This window comes from Trichechus manatus, unplaced genomic scaffold (assembly GCF_000243295.1).
Source record: "Trichechus manatus latirostris isolate Lorelei unplaced genomic scaffold, TriManLat1.0 scaffold00096, whole genome shotgun sequence".
NCBI lineage: Eukaryota > Metazoa > Chordata > Mammalia > Sirenia > Trichechidae > Trichechus > Trichechus manatus.
The window spans coordinates 5,214,632-5,220,180 of NW_004444032.1; the positions used below are offsets into that span (position 1 = coordinate 5,214,632).

Sequence of the window (5,549 nt, forward strand, 5' to 3'; positions counted from 1 at the left end):
TATATTATTTCAAGTTTACCTGCTCATCTCAGGTTCTGTGTTGTGGGCAATGTGACACATAAGGACTCTGTTAGTCTCATGAAAAAAATATTGGGCTATTATATTAGCTTTGAATAAAAATAATCATCAATGTTGAGTTTATTTCCTGAAAACCATAATTGAATTTACTACGGTTTGTTCAAAGAATGAGAAGTTTATAAAAGATCCAGGATCTTCTTTGGGTATGTAAATATTGTGTCACATATACATCAGTTTTGATCCTGAACATCAGTGTTTATATTGAAAAAGGAGCTAAGTGGAATTGGAATTTTTCCTAGAACATCTGAATCTAGTACATGGATTAATCAGATTTACTGCGTCATTTGGTATGGAGCAGTTACATTACTTATTCATATTAACAAAAATGGGAAAGATAAGTTTATAATTGATATGTAAAAGTGAATAGCTTTCCCATTCAATATTCTAGAAATTTTCACCACCTTCATACATAAAGTCTATTATCAATATAAGATAAACTGTGCAGAGGCATTGATTCTCATTAAATAGCTCGTGTGTTCTGGTACATGCCCAGCCTCCTTGCAGTTAGATAGGGCCAAAGATCTGTTCTGGTCAATGAGCATGGGCAGGAAGTGATTTCGTGACTTCTAGGCTGAGACAATAAAATGTCTATGTAAGGCTTTGCAGTCTCTTTTCCACTGGCACAGGGATCCAAGAGAATATGTCTTCTAGTTCAATGCTTTTCAAATTTTCATGTGCATATATTTCACCTGGGGACCTTGTTAAAATACAGATTCTGACTCTGGTCTGAGGCAGGGCCTGAAACTTTGCATGTCTAATGAAGTCCTTTGCATGCCAACGTTGCAGATCTGCAGACCACATTTTGAACGGCAAGACTCTAAATAAAACAGCATTCTGATAATGGAGCCTTTCTCAGCTGGGTCCCTGAATGACTGTGTGGAGTAGAGCCCACACTAGACATGCAGTGTGAATGAGTGAAATGAATGTTGCATGAAGCAACTACATATCGGGAGTAGATTTTTTTTCTTCAGCATAACCTAGATTATTGTGAGTAATACAAAAGCCAATTTCAGATATCTAAACAGAAAGCAAATGATGCTAGTTTAAGGGTTAATAAAATGAACTCTGAAGCAAAGCAGAAACTGAAAAGAAATGCTTTGGATGAGGTTTCCTGGGGAGGGGCAACAAAGGTGTTACAGTCATGGAAATAATTCTTACTTAACAATTTTAGTTTCCAATTAATTATACCCAGTACTAATCTTTGTTGCTTGTTAACATTTTGTCCTGTTGATACTGTTTATTACTCTTGCCTCTCATTTTTTACCTTGTTTGCATATAAATAGCTATTATCCTCCAAGAAAATTTTGTTTTGGAAAAAGTCGTATGTAGATAATGAAAAAAAAAGTCACATATTAAAAAGGAAAGTAAACTCTGGAGCAATTGGATCATTTTACTGAATTTTTAATTAATTGATATATTAGCACATCTTTTAAAATTGTATCAATTATAAATAAATATCAAACTAACAAAAGATAGTGAAAACCCAGTAAATAGTAAACTATACTACCCACTTATTGACATGCATACGAAGAGTGAATTCCTTTTATAGTTTAATCTTGAAAAATATTATAAGCATGCACATATTATTTTATATAAGTGAAAGGCACTCACTTAAATACTTTGTATTTTGGATATTAGATATTTAAAAATCTGCCACATAGTGACCAAGTGATATTGTATGTTTAAACACTATTAAATTTATACTCAGAAGCTAAGCTTGTGGGTCTAATAGAACTTTTACCTGTATAAATGCTTTTGATGTTTTAACTGTTCTTCAATCTTACTGAAAACTTATGGCATAAAATAATTTACAATTTTACTGAGGGATAAATTTTAATACATAGCCTGTGATTCACTGATGTACATGAATGATTTAGCCAGTTGGTGAGAGCCTGGTTGATCACAGAGACTGGACATTATAGGGTGTCATAGATTGAATTGTGTCCCTAAAAAACGTGTCAAATTGGCTAGGCCATGATTCTTAGTATTGTTTGATTGTCCTCCATTTTGTGATCTGATGTAATTAGGTTATGTAAAGAGGATTAGGGCAGGATTCAACAACCCTACTCATGTCACAACCCTGATCTGATGTAAGGGGAGTTTGCCTTGGGTGTGGCCTGCTTCACTTGTTATATTATAAGAGATAAAAGGAGAGAGAAGCAAAGAGAGGAGAGGGACCTCATTACCACCAAGAAAGAAGAGTCGGGAGAGGAGCACAGCCTTTGGACCTGGGGTCCCTGAGCTGAGAAGCTACTAGACTGAGGAAACATTGATGACAAAGACTTTCCCCCAGAGCCAACATAGAAAGAAAACTTTCCTCTGGCGCTGGCACCCTGAATTTGAACTTCTAGCCTCCTAAACTGTGAAGGAATAGATTTCTACTTGTTAAAGCCATCCATTTGTGGTATTTCTGTTACAATGACATTAGATAACTAAGACACAGACATCTGTTTATCTCTACTCAGTGTCATCTTCACCTAGGCAGTAATATTTCAAAAGGTTTTGCAGAAAAAAAAAAAAAACTTTCTTCATTTTCTCCCCATTCCAAGGGATAAATAAGCACATAAATAAAACTTACGTTCTAATTTAGTACTGGAAATGAAAAGAAAGAGACAAGTTCTAAGACTGAGGTTGTCTTAGTAAGAAAATACATTCAGACAATTTGAAGAGTGAAATTCAAATTTTTTCTGTAGGTTAGACTTAGTATATCAATTAGTCCAGTATCAACCCCATATCTGAAACAAGAAAAGATTTGTGCAACTTTCCTTTATTAAAGAATGTCTTCCCTCTAGCCATTATATATTAAACGCAAATAAAAGAGAGAGAAAATTTTATATAAGGTTGAAAGGAGATTAATTTGTTGTATAAGGGTATTTGTAGAAAACATGATGATAGAAACAATTTGAAGATACTTGCACATTTCTGGAAATACACATTCAAAAAGTCAAAGGCTGTATATTTGTAGTAACAAGTATGAATTTAGGGTATTATGAAATATGAGATAAATTTATTTTTTAATTGTTACATAAATTAACCCATTTATTATAGGCTAGAGATGTTTCAAATGGCAGAGCTTCTACTGGTCTTTCAATTTCTTCAGTCTTCTGGACTTCGCTATGCCTGCGGAGGTGGTAGTGTAGGTCCAGCCTACTGTTTTCTTGCAGGAACCACAGTGCCAGATCCCCACAGCTTGTCTCTTCATTTTGGTTTTGCCACAGAAGAAGCATACTTGGGTGTTGGATGATTTTCATTTTCTTCACCATTTTCCTGAGGGAAGAGCAATACTGAGTCCCATATTTAACAACAATTCCTACCTTCTTAACTGAGTTTAGCCATGTCTCCACAAACTGGCTGTGAGCCCAGAGTGCAAGATACATTTATTTTTGAAAATTATAAAAGTAGTAGATTCACTTGGAAAAAAGGTAGAAAAAATATAGAATTATATAAATTGAAGAGTAAAATCCTCATCTACACTCACATTAACCCCGTTCCCAATTCCACTTTTCAATTTTTGATGTTTATATTCCTAACAGTAAATAATGCATTTATACCTACATTGCTTATTGATCTAAATTAGGGCTGAGGAATTTATTACTTTCATATTACCTCTCCCCTCCTTCCTCATAATTTTGTCATTTGCATTATTATTTTAAACTCATATGTTATCTTTTTTTAGCTTTAAACAGAGTATAACTATTAGTCCTCAAGTTAATAGTCTAAACTTTGACAATATATCTTGGTTCCCTATTATATACGATGAGAAGTTTTATACTCCTCATATACATCAGTTCTCCTATCTTCTGTCTCTCAATTCTGTTAGCTATGACAATATATTAACATGGTGGTGGTGGGTGACATAACCAATCTATTTGATGACCATAACTAAATCTATGACACAAATAAATCTACTCTGTAGTTTAATTCTAGATAGAACTTAAAATCAAATTAATAAATGTTTTAAAAATGAAGAAATGCTACATGCACTCTACAACTAAATAGATAGGAAATAGTTATCTCCATAAAATATAGCATTTATCAAGTATCAAGGTAGGTAACTTATTATCCAATTTAGAAATGTAGAAACTGAAGTTTAGAAATGTTAAATAACTTTCCAGGTGTTACACAGATAAGTAGTGGAGCAGAATTGAAACCAAATTCTGCTACCTTTAAATCTATGGTATTTACTTCGAGAACATGCCATTTAACACTTTGGTTTACCTCACTTCTCACTCAGCATAGTTAGTAAAGAGTTGATAGTCTCTGAATTCTCTTTCAATTTAAAAAGTGTGTGGTTCTGATTCATTATTTTATGTAGTTAAGAAGTAGTTATCATTTAAATAATGCTGTCGACTAAGCTTGATGCTACAAGCTTTACATAAACTTGTTGTCATCAAGCTGATTTTGACTCATGGTGACCCCATGTGTTTGTTAAAGAATAGAACTGAGCTCCACAGGGTTTTCTTGGTTGTAATCTTTATGCAAGCAGATTGCCAGGACTTTCTTTCATGGAGCTGTCAGGTGGGTTCGAACTGTCAACCTTTTGATTAGCAGCCACACACAAACCATCTGTGCCACTCAGCCCCTTGGATCACATAATATCACAGCAGTAGGATTTCTTTTTCCTGATGAAACACATGATACATAGTCCAAGTGTATTATATTTTATAGCCTACACTTATTCCACTAACGTTAGCTACAAAATAATTTTGCTTCTTTTTACTTAAGCTGCCAGTTATAAAATTATTAATATATTCTACCAAGATGAAGGGTCAACAATAGATTAAATGTTAAACTTTATAAAAGGGAAGTACTAAATCAATGGTCAAGTTTTAGGCATATTGAATATTGGAACTGTTTTTAGTCTTCCATATTTTTAAAATCTCTCTTCTTGATGCCTTTACCACACCATTGAAATATCAATGTAAAGTTCAATTTCAAAATGGAAGACTGAGTGAAATGTCAGTAATAATATATAAAATATAGTGCTGACATCAAGAAATGAGGGGATAGCATGAGTGAGTTGGGGACTCTCTCCAATTCCTGTAAGGAAGTCAGCAGATGAGACCCAGACAAAATTACACCAAACAGTTCAGAAGAAGGATGCTGCAGAGCTGGGAAACCTATTCCCATTCATTTCCAAACTTGGAGCTGGCCAGGAGTGGGCTATGGGACAGTAATAAGGATAATTCATCAAAACAGATTATATAGAAAAGCAGAGCCTTTTTTTTTTTTTTAAATTTTTTACTGTACTTCAGGTGAAGGCTTACAGAACAAATAGCTTCTTATGAAACAGTAGAACAAATATTGTTTTATGACATTGGTTAACAACCCCACAACATGTCAACCTTCTCCCTTCTTGACCTTTTTTTTTTTTTGGGTGAAAATATACACAGCCAAAGATACACCATTTCAAAAATTTCTACATGCACAGTTCAGTGACATCGACTATGCTCTTCCAATTGTGCTGCTAT

General features: G+C 34.0%; 1 pseudogene; it reads right to left on the reverse strand.

Annotated features, from left to right (window-relative positions):
* Positions 1–3,154: 3,154 nt before the first annotated feature.
* LOC111821670 (60S ribosomal protein L37a-like) lies at positions 3,155–3,455 on the reverse strand (annotated as a pseudogene).
* Positions 3,456–5,549: the final 2,094 nt, after the last annotated feature.